The sequence below is a fragment of the Pteropus alecto genome, unplaced genomic scaffold, assembly GCF_000325575.1.
Source record: "Pteropus alecto unplaced genomic scaffold, ASM32557v1 scaffold13, whole genome shotgun sequence".
Taxonomy (NCBI): Eukaryota; Metazoa; Chordata; class Mammalia; order Chiroptera; family Pteropodidae; genus Pteropus; species Pteropus alecto.
In genome coordinates, this window is record NW_006434373.1 from 11,899,476 (window position 1) to 11,926,604 (window position 27,129).

At 37.3% G+C, this 27,129-nt stretch overlaps 1 long non-coding RNA gene and 1 pseudogene across 1 annotated transcript; one reads left to right on the forward strand and one right to left on the reverse strand.

Annotated features, from left to right (window-relative positions):
* Nucleotides 1-694: 694 nt before the first annotated feature.
* On the reverse strand, nucleotides 695-26,382 carry LOC112477773. The gene is made up of 4 exons (XR_003045575.1): nucleotides 17,806-26,382; nucleotides 15,041-15,204; nucleotides 2,743-2,875; nucleotides 695-1,312 (listed from the first exon to the last, which is right to left on the reverse strand). It is a non-coding gene; the product is annotated as an uncharacterized LOC112477773 (long non-coding RNA).
* LOC112477812 lies at nucleotides 9,713-9,832 on the forward strand (annotated as a pseudogene).
* Nucleotides 26,383-27,129: the final 747 nt, after the last annotated feature.

Here is a 27,129-nt window from a genome sequence, read left to right on the forward strand (position 1 = left end):
TGAAAATATCAATATGTATGAAGGAGGAAAGAATAAAATGTGGTATGTCCATATAACAGAATATTATTCTGTCATAAAGAGGAAAGAAGTACTGATACATGCTGCTTCATGGATGAGTTTTGAAAACATTGTGCTAAAATAAGTCAGACACAAAAGGACACATATTGTATAATTCCATTTATATGGACTGTCCAGAATAGACAAATCCATTATGATACAATGTAGATTTCCTAGGGCTGGAGGAGGGAAGAGTGAGCAGTGAGGACTAATAAGTACAGGATTCCTTTTGGGAGTGATGAAAATATTCTAAAATTTAATGATGGTGATGGTTATAAATTTTGCGACTATACTAACAACCAGAGTTTTGTACTTTCAAAGGGTAAATCTTATAAATCAATCAGAATAGGAGCTGTTTTAATTTAAGAGACTTTACAGTCCAATTATTAACCACCTCCAAAGGTTACCAAAGATATAAAAATCTAGCTATTTAGAAATCTTTCCATACTCACACAATAGAAAAATATCCTCAGTCAACATAAGACAATTCTGAGGCATTTGTAGCTGATTCCTGCTATTTTGCTTTGTGCTGTGTTCTGTTGTACTTGTTCAGAAAGAATGTCAGTCAAATTAAGGGCTCAAATTCATGAGCCCTTTAAATCTTGTTATCAAAGCACTTCTAGGATGATAGAGTAAGGACTGCTGAAAATTCACTCTTCCATAAAAGCAATGATAACACCAGCAAAAATGGTCAAAATCAACTTTTTCAGAACTCTGGAAATTAACCAAAGGCTTGCAACAATCCAAAGGGTGCTTATTCACGAAAACTTGCTGAATCTTGATAAGAGAAATGATTTCTGTGGCATTTAAATTTGCCCTTATTCCAACCCCCTCTCTGCAACTCTACAATAGCCTTTAAAACCCAACAGTCTTGGAATCACAGTCATTGTGGAAATGAGCAGCCTATCAGCCTATGGAGGGAAAAGAATGGTTCTGGAGCTCCCCCCAAAACCACACTCCCAGAGAACTGTTACTATGAGGCCAGTCTGGCAGCTCCTCTCCAGCCCCATACAATGGCCATGGACACAGCAAGACCAAACTTGGCCAGAAAGTATAATCGGTACCCAAGAGCTAAACTGGGCACTGATTATATTGGCATACATACTGGTATAACCTAATTGGCATATTATGACACTTACCTGAGGCCCAAGAGAAGGTAAGCCAGGACTTGCGGGGTCCAGATGACATTTACACACAAACTGCATGCTTCTGTAAGCTCCTATGAACACATCCGAAGAGCAGACCTCAGCAGGACCTCCAGAAATAACCGTCAAAGGATAATTCAGAGAAATTAGTTTAGTTAAAAGACCAGCTGAAACTTAACTTGTATACAAGTGAGATCGATCACCTATAAATCAAATGTCACTGAACAAAATCAGGGCAAGGTTTATAAAAGTAAAAATTGCAGACCATCTGTAGACCAGAGATTGCCCTTATTTATTTAATTTTATTTTTTTTGTCTTTGGGCAAGCTGATTAGCTGAAAACTATCAAGGAAGGCAATTTGCCCTGGAACAGATGGACATACTTACAAGAGAAGGCAATTTTAGCTATTTATGGGTTTTCCAAGAAACTTGTGATTTCAGCTGTGGAAGAATGTGGTATGTTCATCTCTGTGCAATAGAGACCAGTACTGGTGCCTTGGCACCTATGCCTGAGGTCAGTTTGCATTGTTTTCTTAATTGTACTTCCTCGTAGCATGATGGTCCATTAGACCAGACCTGTTATTTCCTACCCAGATAGCATTAATTTCCTCATCTGAAAATGGAGATAATGGTATCTACATTATAGTGTCATTGACAAGATAAAATCAGACGTTTGCAACATGTTTATACAGCGTCTCACACATAAAAAACCGTGTAACAAGGGGTAGCCTTTGTTATAAATTACTGGGGGAATCGCTCACTATGTCAGTCAAGGTCCATTCAAGAGAAAGAAACCACACAGTAATCTGAAGAGAGAGAGTTTAATATAAAAAATTATTAAGTGTAATGGGGGATTACCTATCAAGAGGTAAAGAGAACTGTAAAGAATACAAGAAAAGAGGTGTAGGGAGCAGCCACTACTTCTAGGGTCAAGGCAGATCACCGAAAAAGGAAGAACCTCAAAAGAGCGACCCCTCCCCAGCCAACGCTGAGATACAGACCTAGGTGAAGAAAGTATGGTGGAAACACTGGGTGACGAAGAGGTCAGCTGAGGGTGCGCGCTGGCAGAAATCAGTGAGGATCTACCTACTAGGGTGCCAGGGCAAACTGCCCACAGGGAGATATGCCGCATTGTGGAAATCACTGGGAATCCTCCCTCAAGTGTTGGGGGTGGGGTGTGGGGGGTGACATTGGGTGTCCTATAACAAACCATAGGAACAGGCAGAGAAGCAGCTTTTTATTATGGGGACATATTGTTTTGACTTACTTAAACCAATAAGCTTGTACTGCTTTAATAAAATAGAAAAAAGGAAACAACTAGAGCTATAATACCCGTGCTCAAGTCCCAGCCTTAACATGCATGCAATAGCTGTGTGACCTTGGGCAAGTGTCTTAACTTCCCCGGGCTCTGATTTTCAACTCAAAGATTAAATGGGTATAGGATACACCCACACGGGAACCGCAGTGAGGGTCCCCATGGACAGAGCTCTGGGCGGTAGCATGAGCTGTGGAAAGGGCCCCTAATCGAAGTGACTGCTCACCTTTGAGGCAGCTGAGTGCAGCTGCCTGTGTCCTGCAGATGCTCCAGGTACCCAGATCTGATCCCTTGTTGAGCTGTTTACATTCTCTGAGGTTCAAGTATTCTGATTTGTAACTTCTGATTTTTATCTGGCACTTAAAAAAAAAAAAAAGAAATTAGCAGGTCAGAAACAAAGATATAATGTGGCTTAATAATACACAGATTTAACAAATGTATAATGTAAGCCTATAAGCACAACTAATTCCATGAATTTATATTATACGACTGTGGCCTTATTTTTACTGCCAATCCCCTCCTCTTGTGGAATTATTAACTTTCCAACTTTCTTAATTTTTTTGAAGTTGATTCAATGGTTTATTATTTTGATTAACCATTTGAAGAAGTAATCATTGGTTTGTTTAACTTTTCTATTTTTTTAAGTTTCTAATTTGCTCAATGCTCTTCAATTAAACAATGCAATTTGTTCCTTTTCTAAAACCTTTAGATACTATTTTATATCTTCTTTTGCCATTTAATTTATATGCTCTTCAATTAAACAATGCAATGTGTTCCTTTTCTAAAACCTTTAGATGCTATTTTATATCTTCTTTTGCCATTTAATTTATATATATGTATATATATGTTTAGAGAAATATATTTTCTTATAATAACACTTTGCACTCATGCATTTTGGTGGGTGGAGTTTGTGGATGTTATAAATCTTCGTGGATTTTCTCTGTGGCTCCACTGCTATCATGGGGAGTGTTTTTAAATTCTGTGGGTATATTAGTTAAGGCTCTTCTGGTTACTGAATAACTTATGCACAAGCTAAAAGTATTAGAAGGATCCTGGGGCAGCTCTTAATAGTAAAGGTGAACCGCCAGCTCTTGGATGCAGGTGCCCGGCAGCCCAGCGCAGGTCTGCATCCTAGAGGGCCTCTTTATCTAATGGGTTCAGCTGGAAAATCAAGCCAGCCCTCCCCATCTTTCTACATCAGGTTTAAATTCCGGGGAAAGAAAATCTGATTGGCCCAGCTTGGGTCAGGTGTTCACTTCTGGGTCCAATGGGAAGATACAGCATAGACATAGCCTTTGGACAGTTACTTCTCTCTGCTTCAGTTTTCTCATCTGTAAAATGAGGATAATAATCATACCTACTTCATAAGGTTATAGTGAAAATTAAATGAGTTAATATCTGTAAACACACACAATCACACACACACAAACACATACACAGAGAGAACAGTTCCTGTTACATAATACCATCTGAGAGTTTGCTATTATATTTCTAATCTTATCAACATATGGCCTATCTGTATAGTCTTTTATTTACTTGAAACTTCTTAACCTAATACACGATTATTTGAAGTGTAAAACATATATTTTTAGAAGGTAGATTCTCTAATTTTTCACCTAATTCTCAGAAACTCTTTAATTCTACCTTATTAGTAGCCCTGTTCAGGTTGCTGATTTTTTTACCATCTTTTTATTTGAAATGCCATATTCTGAAGCAAGGTACAACTAATGAATTTGCTGTGTTTTCATTTTTACTGTGCCTTTTTTATTCTCATGTACCAACATCAATATTTCCTCCAGCTTTTGTTTAAAGTGTTTTGTCAGAGATCATAATTAAAATTCCTACCTTTCTTACATTTGCACAGGCATTAATTTTAGTTTGCCTTGTCCAAATGTGTCTTTGGACATAATCCAAAATCCACCATATCCTTAGATTTGGCTTTTAACTTCACTGGGTAACTCTTCCTTTTTAGAGGATTTGGTCCACATTGTAACTGTCACGTGGCACTATATTTCATCATCCTGTGTGTTTTATTTCTTGAAATGTTCCTTATGTAATCCGGATGTCAGCTCGCCCTTTGTTCACTTAGTCCTTGTTGCTGGCCCGGTATTTGTTTGTGCACTGCCTGGATGCAGAACTCAGGTTTGTCTCAACTATGCACTCCTCCACACATGTGCACATATACACACATGCACATGCACACATGCACCATACCCCCCTCCCCCAAACACACACATACACACCAAGACCACTAGTGAGCCACATGCATTGTCCTGATGATTAGGGAGGGCAGGATGGACCACGTGGCTCTTCCTCCTGCACTCTACCATCTCCCTCCCTTTTCACAGGCAGGGCATTTCCACCCTCTCTGAAAGCCTGTGTCCTGCTGTCCTGCTGTCCCTCTCCTGGGTACTTCTGGACTCACCTCCTACCCCAAACACTTATCGAAGCATTTCTCCCAAAGCAATTCTTCTCTGAGCTATTCTTCTTAATGTCATTATATTTGTGTTATTAAATTTCAGATATCAAAATAGGTATTTTCTTATTTGTTTCATATGAGATCAAAAAGTAATTACTTAATTAACCTCCTAGTCTACAGCCTTGCTCCTCAAAGTGTGGTTCATGGTCCAGAGCATCAGCATTACCTGGGAGGCTGTCAGACTCTGGGGCCCCATCCCAGACTTAAAGAAACAGAATCTGCATTTGAACAAGATCTCCGGGTGATTCTCACTCTCTTAAAAGTTTGAGAACCACTAGTCTAATAAACTTTTTAGCACTTCTGATTTTAATAAATTCAGCACATGACAAATTGAATTTACCATCTTTCTTGCTTCTTAAAACTCCAGTCATCTAAGTCAAAAGCCTTGGGGACAGCTTTGCTTCTACTCCCAACTCACCTTTCAAGTCTAGTCAACAATCATGTCCTGTTGATTCTCTTTCCTTAATATAACTCATATCTGTCCCATTTTCTCTTCTCCCACCCACTGCCTCCAGGCCCTCATATTTTTCTTTCTGGATTACTATGTCATCTTCCTACTTGACCTCCCAGCCTAGACTGTCCCTCTCAATGAGGCTAAAGTAATTTAAAAACTGCATAGCTGATCCTATCACTCTCCTGCTTAAAATCCTTCAGCACTCCCCACTGCCTTCATGATTAGATCCAAACTCTTCACACGGATACAAGAACCTTCTTATCCAAATCTTGCCTATCTGTTCAGTCATACCCTCTTCCGCTTCACTTTCTATGTCCCCCGAATGCAGATTCTCTTCCCTCGGCTTAGAATTCCCTTTCTTCTTCTTTTTTCTTTTTTTTGGCCTGGATAACTCCTTTCTACTCTTGAAATTTGGGGTTAGGTGTTCCCTACCCTGAGAAACCTTCTCTCTCCTAGTTCGAGGTAAGCCCCTTCCTTGCCTCCTTGTACAGCTTGAGCAGAATCTCATGGCACCTGGCACAAACCCGTTTGCTTGTTCATTTTCTCTGGAAGCCTGTGAACAACTTGAGGGCCAGGATTGTAAACTCGACCTCTGAATGCCAGAGAGAATGGATCTTGGCTCATAGTAGGCACTTGGTACATGGTTGTTGAATGAGCAAATCAGACAATTTTGCTATTTATGGATTTTGAAAATGGTTTAAAGTTTCTTTTGAGGGACAACTGGTTTCATTGTCTTCTCTTTTTGTTAAATCATTAATATTGTTGCTTTAAAATCTCATTAGTTTCTTTTTTCCTTTGTTGTCATATATTGTATTTTCCATTAAGACAAAAGATAATGATTTGCACCATTAAACTTTCCCTATTATTCATAATGACAAATTTCTTTTCTCTGAGTTTACCTTTGAAATGCAAATTAAATTGTCCATTTTTAATGATGCTTGAAATGAAAGATTTTTAATGGTAGCCCTTTCTATTCTTGGGGATTTACATATGTTGCTCTTCTACTTTCAAAGCAGCTTGACAGGAGTAACTGACCAGGGATGGTAATGTTTCGTTCTAAATTGCTCCACAAATGTCTCCCCTGGTTTTTCATTGTAAAATTGAGGCTCTCTTGTCTTTACACCTGAATAGCAGATGCCTCACCCTGCTGCCTGTATTAACTTTTTAACAATATTGTTTAGTTAAAGAACATAATGGTAGAGAAAACCCTATTGATAACGGCAATAACTAAGAGAACCTACTCCGGGATGAATTTAACATATAGCATTGTAAGGCCTGATATTCCATAGGCTGCATTGATATCTTTGAGTCTCCAAGAGCCCCAAAGGCTTAGCCATAGCCCTCCTTTCCCTATGGGAAAGAATCCCTGTGGTTATTCAAACAGGCCAATCACACCCTCCTGTGGGAACCAGGGGGCACCTTGCTGTCTTGTTACTGCAGTCCATCTCCCACAGCTCCTGCCGGTTTACTCTGTTCCCGAGTGTAACCCTCGTGTGGCCTTGCATGGCATGTGGTGTCCCCTTCCCCTGGGTTGTGAGCATATGTGACTAATAAACTTCTGTCTATTTCATTTGTCTAGTATTGTTTTTGCGTGTTCAGCTATCACGCACTATTTAGGTTGAAAGACTCCCTCCCGAAGGTGGGTTAACTAGGAGGTGATCAGAACAGATATGTGCAGCGTTATATATTTGCAAAACATTATATAGCAAAAGGCTAACAAATATCTCTAACAAGTTAAAAATGACTCAAAAATTGAGAAACAAAGGACTAAAATACAATAGAAAAATGGAAAAAGGATATGTATAAACAATTCGCAAAAAAAAGATACAAAAATTAGTCTCAGATATATGAAATCATTGTCCAAGCTCACTCAAAATAAATAACACTAAGATACTATTTCTCACCTATCTGACTGGCAAAAATTTTTTAAAAAGCATAACAAAATATTCTGTTGTCAAGTTTGTGGGGAAACATAAACTCTTATCTTTGCCACTGGGCATGCATACTGGCATAATCCTTCTGGAGAGAAATTTGGCAGTGTCTAACAATACTGTACATGCACTACCACTCTTTGATTCAGGAACCCAGCAGTTTGACTTTTAGGAAACTATACCACAGATATGCCTCCAACAAAATGAAAATATGCATGCATTTGATTATTACTCATTGCAGCACTGTTTATAATTGTGAAACATCAGAAATAACATAAGTGCCCATATGTAGGAGAGTGGCTGAATAAACTATGGTAAATCCATGTAAAGGAGTACCTTATAGTCATAAAAAAGAATGATAATGTCTATGAAGTGATATGGAGTGACTTCCGGGACATATTGTGAAGTAAAAACAGCAAAGGACAGGAGCTTGTCTATAGTATGCTAAGTATTCTTTCATTTAAGAAAGAAGACATTATAAGGAAATATACTCGAATCTGCTTATTTGTCCAAAAGAAATAGAGGATGGTTAAATTAGGAACTAAAGAAACCAGTTACCAAAGCGGGTGGAGTGGAAAGGGTGTGAGAATGGGGGTGAATGAAATCAAGGTATTAAGGATAAGAAGGGAGTGACTTTTCTCTGTGTATCATTTGCATAGTTCTGACTCTTAGAACTATAGTAATGTTTTATACGCCCTTCGAATAACCAAAATAAAATATAAACACCAACAAATCAACCTTAACTATATCACAAATGATTCACTAACAGCACTGAAGAAAGTGGGCAAAATAAGAACTAACCTAGACAGCTTTGGTAAGCAATATATTTACTGGCTACCAATGGAACAGTACATAAATGCTATAATCTTGTTAGTAAATGTGTTTCTCACAGAGGTGTAGATTAATGATTCTGAAATTACTATGGGTGTACTAGAATCGAACAAATAAGTAAATACACTATAGATAATGAAAACCAGGTTTTTCATAATTGGAGAAAGAAATTCTAAATATAGAAAGGCTAAAATAAAACTTGAATTATTTAATTAAAATCAGAAATATCAGTATAAACTCATGGGTTTTAAATATATACACAGATAGATATAGAAATATGTATATAAGTATGTGTGAATGTGTGGGTTAGTAAATGTACATACAGTTGTTTCTAGCTCTGTCTATTGAGAGGGCATAGAAGCAATGACACTTCTGTAACAATGAGAACACCTGGCCCCCCAATCTTGGTTTCTAAATCCTATTTTCTGATAAAAGGAACCAGGGCTGGGAAGGGAAAACACAAGATCACCCTGGAACATTTTATGGTGCCAAAATTTAAGAAGTGCTCAAAAAACAGTGGTGGTGGGAACGGGGTAGGGGGTGGGGCTTGTTGCAAGAACACAGGACTCAACCTGAGGCTCCTCATGACCAAAACTGGGACAATTTGAACAAAAATAAATAAATAAATAAATAATGAAAGCATTGGATTTTAGCCCACAGAATGAAATAATAGCAGTGATTCCATATTGATAGAAACAATCAAATACATGGAAAAAAGGTACAGCTCTTCCTTACAGAAGAATTCCAATTAATATAGCTAGAAGAAAAGAGAGAAAGAGAAAATTGCCACGAGACTAACACGTAATTGTTATAGGCAAGATCTACTGAACTAATGGATGCTAAATTTAGTGGGTGAAACTTAGACACGTAACAGGATATTGGCATAGTCTGAAAGCATCTCCCTAGGACAAAGATAGTAACTTTCCTGCAGAGAAAGCCAACAGACACTACCAGAACCAAGGAATCAAGATTAATTAACATCACCAATAATAACATATTATGACATCATGCACATTTGCATCTACTGTACTGAAAAGGACATAATAGCTTTTCAGTGGTATTCTTGCCCAAAACAGTAACATCATTCCAATGATGAAAAACATAAGACAAATCCAAATCGAGGGATGTTCTACAAAATAATTGGCTGGTACTCTTCAAATGTGTCCAGGTCATGAAAGACAAGGGGAGACTGAGGACCTATCCTAAACCAAAGGAGACTGAGAAGAAATAACGACTAAATACGATTTGTAATCCTGGAACGGATGCTGAAACAGAGAAACGCTGTTCGTGGAAAAACTGGTGATATCTGAATGAGGGCTGCAGTTCATTTAATAGTATTGTTCCAATGTTAACTGTCTGGCTTTGATCTTTGTACCATGGTTATGTAAGATAGTAATACTAGAGAAGTCGGGTGAGCAGTATATGGGAACTATAAACAATTTTTCCAACTTTTCTGTAAGTCTAAAATTAGTTCAAAATTAAAAGCTTAAAAATGTTTAGGGTCTACGGCCATGCCACCCTGAAAAAAGCCTTATCCCATCTGATCTTGGAAGCTAAACAGGGTCAGGCTTGGTTAGTACTTGAATGGGAGACCACCTAGGAAGACCAGGTGCTGTAGGCATAAAAAATAAAAAATAAGGGATTGTAAGGTGACAAAGTTTTTGCAATCTGTGAGGTCAACCAAGGGTTGCCTCGCCTAAAAAAATATATATATATATACAGCTCTTAACAAGAATCTGCCACTTGGCTACAAGCTGCCTATCTTCCTGGAGGCCATGTATATTAAGCCCCCATCCCCTTTTGGCATGGAGATCCACTATCTTGCTGCCACCTAAGACTCTGCATCTGTCTGGAAGTTCTCTTAATAAACTCTTTGTTTAATTCTGGAGTTGTTACCCTCTTTCTTTGGTCTCTAAGCCCCGCCCTCATTTGGAGGTCGGTTCCAGCACACCTTGGGTTTCCCACACCTGAGCAAAGGACTCAGCTAAGCTGTGCCCAGATTCCTGACCCAAAGAAAATGTGAGCTAACAAATGGGCATTATTTTAAGCCTATAAATTTGTGATAATCAGTTACACGTCAATAGAAATGATGACAACCACTCAATAAGAATGTGACTGGTCCTTCAAAGCTTAAAAACCAGGTCTAAGTAGCGACTAAAGGTAAACAAACATACACTTACCATATGACCCAGCAATTTCAAGAAAAATGAATATGTCTGCCAAAAGCCATGTACAAGAATGTGCAATGGATCACACCTGTTCTAACAGCTATTATCGAAAAGATACGAGATAATAAGCTTTGGCAACAATGTAGAGAAAAGGGAACACTTGTGCAATGTTGGTAGGAATGTCATTTGGTGGAGTCACTAAGGAAAACAGTATAGAGGTTACTCAAAAGATTAAAAATAGAACTACCATGTGATTCAGCAATCTCACCTCTGGGTATATATTTGAAGGAAATGAAATCACTATCTTAAAGACATATCTGCACTCTCCTGTTCATTGCAGAATTATTCACAATAGCTAAGACATGGAAACAACCTAGTGTCTATCAAAAGATGAATGGATAAAGAAAATCTAATACACACACACACACACACAAAATTATTCAGCTGTAAAAAAAAGAAGAACATTCTGCCATTAATGACAATATGAATAGACCTTGAGGGCATTATGCTAAGTAAAATAAGTCAGACAGAGACAGACAAATACTGTATGATCATACTTATATGTGGAATCTGAAAAGAAAGTCAAACTTATATAAAGAGAGTACAATGGTGGTTGCTGGGACTGGGGTGGGGGATGGCAATGGGAGACATTGGTCAAAGACCATAAACTTTCAGTTATAAGATGAATAAGTTCTGGGAATCTAGGGTACAACGTGGTGACTATACTGTATTGTCTACTCTTGAAAGCTGCTAAGAGATAGATCTTAAACGTTCCTACCACACACACATACACACACAAAAAATGCAATTATGTGAGGCGATGAATGTGGATATGCTAACCAACCTTACTGTGGTAATCAATTTATAATATATACATATCAAATATCATGATATATACAATGTTATATATTAATTATATTTCAACAAAACCAAAAGCAGGGAATAAAGCTAAAAAAAAAAAAAAAGAATGTAATACGGCATTGTTCTCTGCCTCCTTTTTTTTATTGTGGCAAAATATACCTAAAATCTATAATTTTAGCCATTTTAAGTGTACAGTTCAGTGGCATTTAGTACATTCATATTATTGTGCAACCATCACGACCATCCATCCCCAAATAGTTTTTTCTTCCTAAACTAAAACTTAGTCATTAAACACTAACTCTCTATTCCTCCCTACCCCCAGCCCCTGACAACCATCATTCTACTTTCTATCTCTATGAATTTGACTACTTTGACACTTCATATAAGTGGATTCGTACAGTATTTATTCTTTTGTGTCTGGCTTATTTCACTTAGCATAATGTGTTCAAGGTTCATTTCTGTTGCTGTAGTAGCATATGTCACAATTTCCTTCTTTGTTAGAACTGAATAATATTCCATTGTACATATGTACCATATTTTATTTATCCATTCATCCATTCATGGACATAGGGTTGTTTCCACCTTTTGGCTACTGTGAATAATCCTGCATTGTACTTAGTAGCCCCCTGGAAAGAGTCTAAATGTTCATTAATAGTTGAATAGATAAACAAATGAAACTTGACCTAAACCTCACACCTTATGTAAAAAATAACTTAAAATGGATCATGGACTTAAATGTCAAGCAAGATGCTAAGGCCAGCCCAGATTCAAAGGATACATCTCTTGATGTGAGGACCAAGATGTGACAAGGGAAAGAACTGGTTGTAGCACTGCAGAAAGCTATTAATATGGGTAAATACAAGTAAATAATACAAGTCAATATGTTTATTCATTCAAATACATCATATTACCAGTGACCCTATGCAGTGGATGGTACAGTATATCCTTGCATGTGAATAGTGTGATGCTTTAAATGTGTGTGTAAAAAAAGAAATCAGCATTAGCAATTGTTCCGAGCCTCATTTTTGACATAGCCCCACTTTGGACCTTGAGTCCACTCCTGGATTACCTCATTCTAGATCATACGCAGCCTTGTTTCCTTTGTCCTAAGGGTGCCACACCCTCTCTGACAGCGAGGCACAGCATTGGTGGTGGGGTCTTGGATAGTGTTTCCTAGCTTTGCCTCACTAAGCTGCGGCTACCTGTGTGACCTTACAGTATCTTTCTGTCCATTGTGCATACACTTATTTGCCATTCTGGAGCTGCTCAGGTCTCCAGCTGACCACATCTATACACTGTTGACTCTAAAGGGCAAAGGTTTGCCTGTCTTCCATCTCCCAAGACCTGGCACAGTGCTTGGTACACAACAGGCACTGAAAAAACAATTACTTGTTCATTAGATGAATAAATGCTCTCTCAGCAGAGTTATAGTCCAACATAGATTTGGTCCATGTGTATGGAAAGGCTCCAAACAGCATCTTTTTTTTCTTTTTGGTGACCAATTTTTTGCCACTTATTGGTAAATATTTATTCTCAAAAAAAAAAAAAAAAAAAAGAACTCTTAAGAACCATTCTTTAAAGCTGTGATGTACTGAAGTACTAAGTGAAATATCTGATGTCTGGAATTTGATTTTGAAATTTAAGGAAAAAAAAGTGGGGTGTGGGGGTAAATAAAACAAGACAACAGAATGTTGATAATTATTAAATCTGGGTGGTAGTCACCAGGGGTTCATTATGCTCGTCTCTCTACTTTTGGGCATCACTGAAATTTTCTATAATGAAAATTAAAGTGTCATTAAATAATGAAAAAAAAAAGAATTGCCTGCCACATTTACAGAAGCTCCAAGTCTTATAATGACATAGAAGATTAGACAACCCCTCTCCCTGCAAAAAAACCAGCTTTTAAAAAATATCTGGATCAGCTGGCTTTCTTGCCTAGATTTTCTAACTTATCTTTGGTTATCTGTATAATTATAATCTTCTGTGTAGGAGTAAGACTATAGTTTTACCAAAAAAAAGTACACCCAAGCAGACACTTTCTTTCAACTCCCTCTGGTAATTCACAAATTTAAAAAGAAGTCTATTATTCTTTAGGCTATACTAAATAGAGCCCCTTCCCATGACCGAGGTAAAATTTTCTAAGAGTAAAATGATGATCTTTGTATTGATAGGAACATGTGGATTATGCGATAAGATAACCAAAATATTTTGCAGAATGAATAATGTAGTGTGTGCAATACTCTCCTGGCTCCCTCAAATTCTTAGCTCAATAGAATTAAGAATTAAATTAATTCCTAAGACTTGGAAGCCTTAAAATGTAAATGCCCTGTTCAACCCTCTAAAGAGTGAGAAATCCTTTCTATAATATCACTTTATCAGCCCTGGGTTGAACATTAATAGTGGTGAAAAACTCAGTTCTTCACAAGGTACCCATTCCTCTGTGGATCCATTCTACTTACTGCTAACTTTTTTCACCTCTAGACACCATCTGGGCTCTTACAGCTCTCACCCACTGCTCTGAGCCCTGCCATCAGGAACCAGGTAGAACAAGGCCAGTTCCTGTTGTAGACGACAGGGATTCCGGTCCCAGTATCTTGAGAACTTATCACATCTTTCTTCTGCCTGGCACCATCAGATTCTATCGATTCTGGTAGAGGCGGTACCCTCTTTTCCCCAGAAGTCAGTTCTTTGAGAGACTACAGTACCCTCAGAACAATCTTCTCCAAAAACTGTTCTTAAGAATCAGTTGGAGTAAGAGGGGGGATTCATGTCAAAATCCCAGAGGAATTATATTAATTATAATTAATTTCAATTATGAGATAAAATAATATTACCTATTATTAAAGAAATATCATGCCTCAACAGACATAAGTACACAGCTTATTTTTGCAGAGATGACAATGAAGGAAAAGAAGTTGAGAATTTGGGAGCAAAGAGCATTCCTGATTTTTTGGAATTTTGGTCTTTTTTAGATATAGACCTGTTATCCATGAGGCGGTTTTTCCTTTCCCCTAGCCTGGCATTGAGCCCTTTAGAGACAACTTAGGTATGTAAAGAATGCAGCCTTCCAAGCAGGATACATCTGTTTGAATAGATGACAAATAATACTGAGGGCTAGGCTTTCTGCCACATGCTGGTAAAATGGCATTAAACTCTATACACAAAGGTTGTAGGCAGTTTCTTTCTTTCTCATATTTTTCTGTTTATCAAAATAAAAATGAGTTCACTGTTGTTTATGATAACAAAGGAAATACATATTATGTAGAAAATTCAAATAATATAAAAAGATATAAAGAAAATGAGTGGTTACTTTTCTTAGCATCCTAAATACATGGAGGTAAGAACAACAATTTCAGGAAATTGTTGGGAGGGTTAAATGAGAGAACGCATGTAAAACTTTCTAGCACATAGTAGGTCCTCAAAAGCGGGGATGGACTTACTAAAAAGCAAATGGAGCTTAAGCTTCAGGTTTCCTTATTAGCATAAACTCCTGAGGCCCTTAACGATGTTTCCTTGGTCATCAATTTTTGTAAAATTTGCAAAAGTAATGTATTTTTGTATTCTTTTTTTTAAAAGACCCTCCCTACCCCCGAATTGTGTAACTTTCAAGAGCTGCAAAATCTGGAACGCCCCCTGTTAAATAATTGTATTTGCTTTCCTTCTTTTGATAAACAGCAAGATCAAGCTTTCCATTTACTATGAGAGGCACGTGGAAACATCTGAGGGCACTGTGACTTTGCAAGGCTCAGCCTGAGTGCCACATCTCAATTTTATTTTTCCCTCAAGGATTACAGACTTACCCAGAGTATGGCTCCGTCTTCATTAGTGAAGCCCACTCATTCATTTAGCAGAGCAATAACAATGGTTGGTACCTTCCTGGGATGAAAAACGTTGCCTTGGCAACCTGCTATGCTGGACATGTTCCATAAATTTAGGAAGAAAGTGTTCCCTGCCTTCTTCTTGCCTGCAAACAACAGTTGAAAATGGCTTCAGCTGTTGCCAAGTTGAGGAAACAAAACGGGGGATTATTTCTTTATAACACTTGTGTGACTGACCTCTGAAACCAACAATTCTTATTATTAATTCTTATTTTGGAGGAAGCTGAAAAAAACTACTCCATTTCAATGCAGAAAAACGATCTGAACTTGTTTTATTTGCTTCAAAAAATTGTTTTGGTCATTAAGAACTCATGGGAAGATAGTCTGTCTGCACAGCTAATTATCTTCAGTTGCTGTCTCTGCGACTCAAGCATGGCAGTAATGAGGCCTAGGCCTTCCGCTCTGTCCCCATGTGGATAAGTTAACTGCTCCTAACAGTTACAAATTGCACTTTAGCTTTGGCCCTTTTTAAAATACACGTCACCTGTCCCAAGAGGGCCTGGGTGAGATAAAATGGTTATGTCCATCAGCACAACTGGAAACAATTTTTTAAGTACATGACTAACTGATCTTGGGTTTTCAGTGCCTTCTTTGGAGATGGGCAGAATTAGAGGGCTTTTAAGGAACCAAAAGGAAAGAATAAAATAAGAACATATAGCAAAGATTGTACATTAAATGAGGGTCTTCTTTCAGTTTTTGCTAGAAGGGCAATATACAGCCACTAAAAATAAATAAATTAGAGTTATACCAGTACTTGGCTCTATTTCAGTAGGAATTTCTGGTGGAAAAAAAAAAGCAAGATACAGAAGGCATGTATAGTATCTTATTTTATAACACAACTAAACGTCCTCGTATAGGTCTATATATATATATATATGCATACATGTCTTATACATTTGTAGAGAAACACACTGTTAACATGAATTTCTCTGAGGAGTACACTGATGGAGATACAGGGAAGAGGGGAAAGGCAAGAAGCCAAGCTAAAATGGAAAAGAAACACTGCACCAAAAAAATTTAAAAAAAAGAAAAACAACATGTACAGATATTAGTATGGGTCTCCAGATAAACAGAATAAGTAATACACACACTATTATATATATACTTTGTATGTTTGTATATAATAGAAGATTCAGATGTACATACATATGAGAGAGATTGATTATAGGAATTCGCTCATGGGATTATAGAGGCCGGGGCCAAAATCAACTGTCTGGAAGCTGAAAACCCAGGAGAGCTGCTTGTGTAATACAGCACAACTCCGAAGGCCCGAGGACCGGAGCACCAGTGTCTGAGGACAGAAGGTGGATGTCCCAGCTCGAGCAGAGAGCAAATTTGCCCTTCCTCTGCCTCTTTGTTCTATTCAGGCCCTCAACCAATTGGATGATGCTCACCGCATGGGTGAAGGCAGATCTTCTTTACTCAGTCTATGGATTCAAATGCTAATCTCTTCTGGAGATACCCTCACAGGCACACCCAGCAGTATTGTTTTACCAGCTGTCTGGGTATCCCTCAGCCCAGTCAAGTTGACACATAAAATTAACTGTCATAGTACAGTATGATGACTTTAAACATTTCAGTGCAATGATATGTATGTGTGTATAAGAATTTTTATAATTTTATTCTGGTGAAGTTCAAATAACAAAGATTTTAAAGTGAAAAATTTGGTAGCATTTAGTACATTCACAATGTTGAGCAACCGCACCTCTGTCTAGTTCCCAAATATTTCTATCACTTCAAAATAAAACTCTTAATCAGTTAAGCAGTTTCTCCCTGTTTCTCCTCTCCCCCAGGCCCTGGCAGCCACCAATCTGCATTCTCTCTCTCTAGATTTACTTTTTCTAGATATTTTATATAAACGGAGTCATGTAATATGTGAACTTTTGTGTCTGGTTTCTTTCACTTATATGTTTTTGAGGTTCATCCATGTTATAGCATGTATCAATACTTCATTCCTTTCATGGCTGAATAATATTCCATTGTATGAGTATATCACTGATGGTTAATCCCTGCATCCATTGAGGGACATTTGGCATGTGTCCACCTTTTGGCTGTGAACAGTGCAGTGATCACGCATGTACTTGTATTCGTTTGAGTACCTGCTTTTAATTCTTCTGGGTACATACCCAGAGTGGAATTTATGGGTTATATGGTAATTCTACATTTAATTTTATGAGGACCCAGCAAACTTTTCCACAGTGGTTGAATCATTTGGCATTCTCACCAGAAAGATGAGAGTTGCAATAGGATTTTTTTTTTTTTAATTAAAAAAAAAAGAAAAGGCACGGAGAGGCTATAAACTCTTGGAGCTCATTAAGGGCAGTGTTCACAGGGAACACAGGAGTATCGGTGGGATGAAAATTATCTTTGGCCTTGGACAAATTCCTTACTTTCATGGAGCCTCAATTTCTTTTTGCTAAACACAAAAATTATAACATCATAGAATACTTGGGTATTATATGAAAAAACATGAGAAATCAAGGCACAGAGAGGCTATAAACTCTTGGAGCTCATTAAGGGCAGTGTTCACAGGGAACACAGGAGTATCGGTGGGATGAAAATTATCTTTGGCCTTGGACAAATTCCTTACTTTCATGGAGCCTCAATTTCTTTTTGCTAAACACAAAAATTATAACATCATAGAATACTTGGGTATTATATGAAAAAACATGAGAAATCATACTCACTGGCATAGTGTAGACTAGTGGCCCCCAACCTCCAAGATGTGGACCGGTACTGGTACATGGCCTGTTAGGAACCGGGCCACATATCAGGAGGTGAATGGTGGGCAAGGAGCAAAGCATCATCTGTGTTTGCAGCCGCTCCCCAGCGCTAGCATCGCTGCCTCAGCTCCACCTCAGATCATCAGGCATTGGATTCTCATAGGAGCACCAGTCCCTGGTGCCAAAAAGGAACCACAATCAACAATATTTAAGTGAATCTCAATGTTCTTTACTAACAGGAGCATTTATTATAGTTGAAAAAAAAGTTGAAACCATGATAGATGTACACGTGATGATTCCCCAAAAGAGACAGTTTCCAAGATAAGGTAAAGGTATCTCTAGATAGTGTCATTTCAACAAGATGAGGGCACCATGATGGAGGCAGTATGTCACGTGGTGTAAAAAACACAGCCTTTCAAATCAGGTAGTCCTGAATCCACAAATTAGCTTTGCCCTGAGGTAGTCAGAATTCCTTCCATTGCAAGTGACAGGAACCCAACTCGAATAGCATATACAACAAAGGGAGATTTGCTGGCTATGGCAGAGCTTCCCTAACAGTGTACTAGTTACAGGTATGCTGGGATATTCCTCCCTTCAGCCTTGGAGAAGGGGTGGGGTCAGCCAGGGCTGGTACCTCGATGTAACAACATGTAAGCCTGATCAATTACTGTTTTCTTTGGCATGCTTTTCCATTGTATACCTGCTGTCTCATGTGGCGCTGACCCTTCTTGGGCTCCTACCCTTACGTCCCATCATTAGAAAAAAAGGGAACTCACTTCTCCCACCACAGGTAGAAGAATCCCAGAGGTATTCTGATTGGCCTGGCTTGCATCATGTGTTCATGCTCCACCAATTCTCAAGACTAGAAGACTAGGTATTTCAATTGGCCCACATGTCTCATCCCTTCTAGCCAGAGATGGAATCATTTAAAAAAATGGCAGCTCCCATATCCAGACTAGGAGGTAGAAAGAATGGTTCCTGAAACTTGGACGGGACGCAAAAATTTTGATGATGTTCAATTCACTAAATTTTTCTTTTAGGGTTTGTCCTTTTGGTGTCACGTCTAAGAACTCTGCCTAGCTCTAAGCCTTAAAGACTTTTTCCTATGCTTTCTTCCAGAAGTGTTATAGTTTTACATTTTGCATTTAAATTCAAGATCCAGTTTTGAATTAATTTTTGTATCCTATATGTAGTTTGGGTCAAATATTTTTTATCTATGGATGTCCAACTTGTTGTTGAAAAGACTATTCTTCATCCATTAAATTAATTCACACTTTTCCCAGAAATTAATTGGATATATTGTATTGATCTATTTCTGGGTTCTCTTTTCTTTTCCATTATCCTATGTGTCAAGTAACATGCTATCTTGGTTATGATAGCTATAGTAAATCTTAACATAACGTAAAGTATTTTGTCCACTTAATTCTTCCTTTCAAAATTGTTTTGGCTATTCTAGTTTGCCATTCCATATACATTTTAGAGTCATATTGTATCTACATATTTTTAAAAGCTTGTTAAGATTTGATAGGAACTGTGTTTAATCTACATATCGATTTGAGGAAAACTGACATTTTACTATATTGAGTCTTCTAATCCGTGAGCACAGTATATCTCTCCATTTATTTAGATCTTATTTGATTTATTTCATCAATATGTTGTGATTTTCAGCATACAGAGCCCATCCTGTTCTGTGCTGCAAAAGACCCTATTAAGAGAATGAAAAGATAAGCTGCTGACTGAGAAAAAATGTTAGCAAATCATATATCTGACAGAGATCTTATATCTATAATATACAAAGAGCTTTCAAAACTTGGCAGCAAAAATACCTAAACAGAATAGCAATTCAGTTGTAAAATACACAAAGATAAAGACAGATATTTCACTGAACAGGAGATATGCATGGCAAATAGCACATGAAAACATGTTTAACATTAGCCATATCATATTTTAGCATACACAAACTTTGATCATATACAGGAATTAATAAATTGAGTGTTCATGTTGACTGCTTAGTGTGGGAGAATTAAGACACAATTTAACAAATCCAGTGTTATGTCAAAATTATATGTTTTTATTACATATAAAGGCTATCATATTTTATAACATGATATGCCAAATTTATGACAATGTAAAAAGTATTCACCATATGGTACACATATTTCTTTTCATAAAAGTGTTAAGTACATAAAACTAGCTTAACCTGTATTTTAGGGTAAGATGTTATTTTTTCATATTTTCTAATACTTATCCTCATTGATTCCCTTAATCCTACTATGTTATTATTTTGATCATAAAACTCTAGTGGTTTCTCCAAATTCTTCTTATTCATTTGCTTAACTATATTGTACCACGCTATAATTCTGATGGGATTGCATAGAACCTGTGATCTAAACATTGTTTAAAAAATAACATTAGATATCAAATAGCAACAAATTCTTTTCTCCATATTTATTGAAGGTCAAATAATTATCAGGCACAGAATGTATAGAAAGCGTTTTTTAAAAAAATCCTCCAATGTGGAAAATTTTCAAAATAATTTTATGTAAATAATTTTACATAAATAATACCTCAGGCCTCAAACTTTACATACCAAGTTTATTTTGTTAATTAGATTATATGTCCCAACAGTGGAGGAGGATCAGTAAAGATAATACAGACACACTAATAATTAACTCAGAAGATAATCATTCCACTTCGGAATCATTTGCTATCTTTTTTTGCCCCAAGGGCTCTAATTATTCATGATAACTTGCATTTCTTGCCTATTTATGCTCTGAAATTTGACCATGGAAGGTTGAAAGTGTAATTTTGACCAGTAACAGAAAATGGCAGCCACATTACACACCTAATGACTGGAGAAGGGCCTCAGTGTTGAGGTAGTTCTAACATAATTAGTATATTCTTTAGAAGCAGCTTCAGTATAGGTTAGTATTTTTTTCCCAAAAAATGATGAAGCTTGAAGTCATTGTCTATGATGTTCCTTTGCTGCCCCCTCAAGTTTTCACATTTTTCTCCAGAGAGACAAAATTCTAAATAACCTAAAATATCACCCCAAATAGAATTTAAAAACCATTCATAAACTGCTCGTGATGCAAACTACTGGTAGTCTCAATTATTAAAAACAGTAATATTATCTTCCACATACGTAGTTCTGTGGGGTGCTATTTACTCCTATTAGCATAATTCAGGGATAATCTTTAAAATGTATAATTAAAAATATATTTTGCATACATTTTAAGGTAAAAGCAAAAGCTTTTTTCAACTATCTATTGTTCTTAGGTTTTAAGACCCACAGGATAAATTAGTCACAATAAATTCCATCTTGATTATTATTGTACTGTATATACCATTAACCTCTCAACTAAATTTTTGTTCTGAGATAAAAAAATTTACTAGACATTGTAAAATGTCAACTTTCACATATTATAAACTATATATGGGCCCACTGTCATTATGTACAACATAAAGTAACTCTGGGAGGGGTAGGAAGAGAGCCAACCTTGCTGTGCACCCATTATTTCCTAGGCCATCCGCATTTGTGATCTCACTTAATTTTCAAAGCAACCCTGCAAAGTAGGTTTTTCTCCATTCCCCAATGAGCAAACTGAGGTAGAGAGATCACAATGCCAAGTACATTTTCCAAATTCACACACTCAGTGAAGAGCATATATGTGCAATTCAAATTCAGGTTGGTCTGACTTCAACATCCATGCTTTTTCCAATACCGCATGTTACTTTCCATACAAAAAAAGATGTATTCATTCTTTTACCTTTCAGTATTCTATTTTCCATTTATCCTTCCATTCGATCAGTTCATCGAGCACGTGCTCTACGTGGGCCCTGATGATTGTTAAAAACCTTCCTGTGTTGAGGGCAGATTTAACCCAAGTACCTCCAGGCTTAGAAGTTGTTGCACAATAATATAAAAATACTTAAAACTACTGAACTGTGCCCTTAAAAATGGTTAAGATGCTAACTTTTACATTATGTGTATTTTACAATTTTAAAAATTCAATGAAAAAATAGGACATAGAGCAAAAAGAAAAATTGGTTATATAGATGTTAGAAGGCTGAATGAATAAAACTTGAGACACTTAAATATTGGTAAATCCATGAAGAGCTATCATGCCTAGGGTTGAGGTAACCAAGATATTAATACTCAAACTAACCACCACCTTAGGGCTGGGGAACAAAAGGAAGAGCTGGGACTGCCAGGACCAGAGTTCAGGAGAGGGGCCCACATATGCCTGGTGCTTGACTTCCAAGGTGGGGATAGGAGGCGCATGCTGTGGCTAATGCTGAGAAGACCTAAAGAAGCTGGAGTTTGAAGTTGCAACTTTCTTCTTCTACTTGAAGGGGTGCTACCAGGAACTGGAAACAAAAGGATGTCCCTTCTCTCCTCTTCAGATCTCCCAAAAGGGCATCCCACTGGTAGGATCCAAACAGAAGCCAGTTGGCAAGGGAGCCCTGAAAATGAACTTAGCAAAGTCTTAACCCCAGTGTCACAGAGCAGAGCAGAGAAAGGTAAGCTTAGAGCTGAGACAATAATAACCAGCATAACTGGTGAAGTTTCAATATGGACACTGTAGTATAAGTGTAATAATGTTAGATTTCCTGATAAGGATTATACTGTGGTTATATAAGAAAATGTCTTTATTCTTAGGAGATATATGCTGAATTACTAAAGAATGAAGGCTTATGATTCTACAACTTGTTAAAGAAAAAATTATTCATGACACTTGCTAAAGAAGGTAAGGCAGACTTTATTTAAGGGGACTATTGCCACAGTTGTAGGGAATACCACAATGGGGCTTTGCAGTGAGGGAGAGAGACTGGCTCAACTCCAAATACAAGGACAAGTGGGAATTTATAGCCAAGGCGCAGGTTGGGGATCTGCATGGGAAATTACTCAAGGAAACATCAGTAGTCAGGGAGAATTCTCACTGAACTGACCTAACAAGAGTCTTGCTGAAGGCAGGCCAGGGTCATCATTAGACAATCCCTGGGGGATGGTGAGAGATGAGGAAATGGATCAGATACTGAGAATGGATAAACTGACTTAGTAGGATTCTTACTAATATTGAAAATGCAGAACCGAACGTGGAAGTCTGAAAGTCTAGATGAAAAAAAACTCAGGGGATCCTCATTAGACCTTAGTCAAGGAGAGACTGTCATTCTCAAGTAATTCAAAAGATACAGTAAATATCACAATATATTAAAAGTAATGAACCTCAGTAGAGAATATATGGAAGTTCTTTGTATTTTTTATACTTTTTTGTAAGTTGAAGATTATTTTAAAATAAAAAGTTAAAAAACCCCACAAACCTGTATAGTTCTGTTGCCTTTGTCTAGTTCATACCTGCAAGTGTTTTATTGGCTGAGCTATATTCTTGCTCAGTTTTGTTCATTTAACCTGATATATTAATCATTGCATTGTATTTCTCATAAGCTGGTAAAACAAAACTTTTTGAACCTATATGATTGCATTGCAAACCTCAGCCAAGATAAAGTATTTCCTAGACTTCAATCATGAGTACCATCTGCATGATTTTTGCCACACCCGCAAAGCTATTGTGGCTCTGTTGACATTTTTAAAAATCAATTAACTGACTTTCTAAAAAGTATTCTAAAAGAAAATTTATAACATTACCATAAATGAAACACTAGTATCATTTGCTATAATATAAATAGCAGGCAACCACAAAAATATACTAAAACCAGAACAATGTTATTAAATTAAAAAAAATAACATAAATGCTAGTAAATATAATTATTTTATGAAAACATATTTGAAAATATGCTCCCTGAGTGGAACTTTTAATACTGATTTAATAATAAAAGGACATTTAGTCTGATGTCACTTAGTTTAAGATGAAATGAGGTTCTAAATCAATATAATGACCCAGTTTTAATATTTTTATAACCAGTACTGAGCATATCAATTTTATAGTCATTTAAAGAGCAAAAAATGTTTAACCTCCATCTTTGACAGAATTGAATACTGAAAATTCTTAGCCAAAAAGATATAACTTTTATTTCAAAAGCCATTTGAATATTTATAAGCCTGGAAGGATACCTAAGAACAGATAATCTTTCCTTCTTGGGAAGATGTTTAAAAACATCCTTTTTAGATAATTCAGTTATGTTGAAATTTTATTATAAATTTATTGCAAGGAGATAGGCCTCAAGCAGGCCAACTTCAAAGATTCTTTCATAGCAGAGACATTTAGAGGTAAAAATAATTAGAGTAGATAATCATTGTTGACTTATAAAAAAGCAAAACAAAACACCCAAATGTCTGGGTTACTAGGTGGGTAGATCGTTTCTCAGAATTATTTTTAACTTGATTCATAGTCACCAGACACGCACACATTTCATCAGAAGTGCTAATTTCCTTCTGGAAGGGCTTTTGAAGCAAAAAGGTTCTGTTAGTCAGAATTTTTCTTTCACAAGGGGAGCCGGTGGGTGTGGCTGAGGGACAAGTGTGGGAAGAGAATTTTCACCGTTTGATAAATTTCAAATTTTGAACCAGGTGGAACTTTGTATAAAAAGTTAAATAATTAAAAATTAAGACTCTCCAGAATTTAGGCTTCAAAATGCTCATGTATTTTGTAATGTATGAAAACTAAAAGAAGAGAGCATTCCTTCCTTATCCACTTACCCCTGCCATCTGATTTGAGAAAATGTGTCAGGAGTCTTTTCATAAATATTTCCAATTTTGTTCAGATGAGTTCAGAAGCAGAAAGCTCAGATTATCAGTAAATCCTTAATCTTGGTTGGTTTTGAAATGTTTGAATGATTGGGGGTGGTCCCCATGGCCCGGATGTAGCCATCATAGTAACAGCTATTACCCATGTCCCCTGAAGCACTTTGGTTACATTATTCTATTGAATTGTCACCAATACTCCTTTCCACACACAAATCAGAGGAAGCTTTGGGAGCAGCCAAAAGAAACTATTTAGAAATTATTAATCCATTCCAGAGAGTGCAAATAAAGGCTGAGATAGGACGTTTGCACTGAAAACAAGTCCAGGCAGGAAACAAACGCTCTCCTAGTACAATAAAGCAAAAGTGGAGACAAAGGGAGACAGTTCCTTACCTGCAAGTCAAGGCAGGAGTTTTCGAAACAGAATGAAGACTGTGGTTCCAGGGCTCCATTATCAAGTGGAGAAGGACAAGACTGAAGTTGAATGCCAGACCCTGCTGGCTGTCCCTCCAGCTTTGTATGCCTTCCGGATGACTTCTTAAGAGATGATCACTGCATTAAAGTTGGGCAGGCTGTCTGGGTAAGCAAGTCATTTCAGTGAGTAGGATCCCTGAGGCCAGCACAGAGCCCCTGCCTCATAGCCTCTGGTGACAGAGACCTAGAGGTTCCTATATTGGGGAAGGGAGTGGAAAAAAGGGGTGATCCCTATTGCAAATCAGAAATACCTGTTAGTGGTGTGAAATGTAACCTTTGCTCCTCAGAATTAACTATTGCTATTCAGTTTAGTTATTGCTGTTTTAAAAAGTTATTTCAATCCATTCTAATGTCTCCATGTTTGCTATTTTATATTTTTACTCTTTGTAAAACACCAGCTACAATGTGAGTTTCTGTCTTATGTCTTATTGATCATTTCCATGAGACTTAATTCAAGAATACTAAAAACATTGATGGGCTGCATTTTTCTGAAATACAGAATTATCTTTTCTGACTCTTTAATAATAAACTTTAAATATTCTTTTTTAATCAGAAAAATGCGAGAGTCATAACCCTACAAGTATCCTTTAGCTATTTCCTGATCGAAGGGGCTTTTCGGTAGCTAAATGTTTAAAACTACATAAAATGTGTCAACAGAGTCCAAGAGAAGTGTTTGAGAAAAATCCAAGAACCTGAGATTAAGTAGTTAACTGGCAGCCACATACAGCTGGGACAAACAGAAAGACTCCCTGCTCCACTAGGTTTCTAGAAATGGTAAAACTGGGCCTTGGGGCTATTTCTAAACGGGCTACAAATAACTTGGCACATTTTCTCTACTGACAACCTAATCATGACTTAATAGTAATACTCCTCTCAGGCAGGAGTCAGGATTCTCACTAGTTGGTCCCAAGTGCCCCACTCTGGGCCAGCTCTGTGATACAGCCCCAGGGCAATCCCAAATGAGGTAGAAAGGCTGGGTAGAGTCTCACCTCAGGGAGGTTTTCATTGACCAAGAATGAACATATTTTTAGTCTCTGGTAGTTTGCCAGAATGCCTACATTGAGGCCACTGGATGCACATCCTGTTTGCATTACTAAATGTTTCCCTGATTTCTTCCTATTATACACTCCGCATCCTCTACTTTTCCTTGCTATATAATTGTAGTATGATGTATCCCCTACCTGAAGGCAGCACATGTGTTTTGCTCAGCACTTACACACTCAAGCCATAGTAGTTCTTAATTGCTTAATAAAATTTAGACTTTTTTTTTAAGGCAAGGCAACCCCTGGTTGACCTCACAGATTGCAAGGAACTTGTCATCTTACAACCCCTTATTTTTTACACCTACAGCACCTGGTCTTCCTAGGTGGTCTCCCATCCAAGTACTAACCAGGCCCGACCCTGCTTAGCTTTCGAGATCAGGCTTGTTCAGGGTAACATGGCCGTACTTAAGATTCTTATTGCTTTCATTTTCCATGGAATAAACATGACAGCTAACTAGTTGTGAAGACAGATACTATCCAAATTTAATAATCCCTTCAAACAAGTACTCGTAATAGCAAATCTGCACTACTAGGCATTGTCTTAGGTGTTCCTATATATTATATACACATATTACCTCAAGCCTTACAACCAACCTGTGGGTGCTGATACTGTCCATGAACTTCTCACAAGTATTGAGGTACAGAGGTTAAGGGCTCACCCAAGGGCCCAGACTAATAAGCAGTTGGGACTATGTGTGTACTATTATTATTCCCATTTTAGAAAGAAAGCAACTAAGGCATTTACGTGAATTTGTTCAAAGTATCAATAAATGTACAGTGAGATTTCTGAACCTAAGCAGTCATGTTTTAATCAGGCATCAGCAAACTATATATAATCTACCTGTTCATGGAGTTTAATGAGACATAGCCACGCCTATTTGTTTAGTAATGTCTACAGCTGCTTTTGTGCTAGAATGGCAGAAAAGCAGTTGTGAGGAACCATGGGACCTGCAAAACTTTACATAAGTAAAAATATTTACTCTCTAGTCCTTTAGAGAAAGTTTGCTTACCCCTGATCTTAACCATTAGACGCCATCATCTTTCACAGTGTACCTTAAGACCACA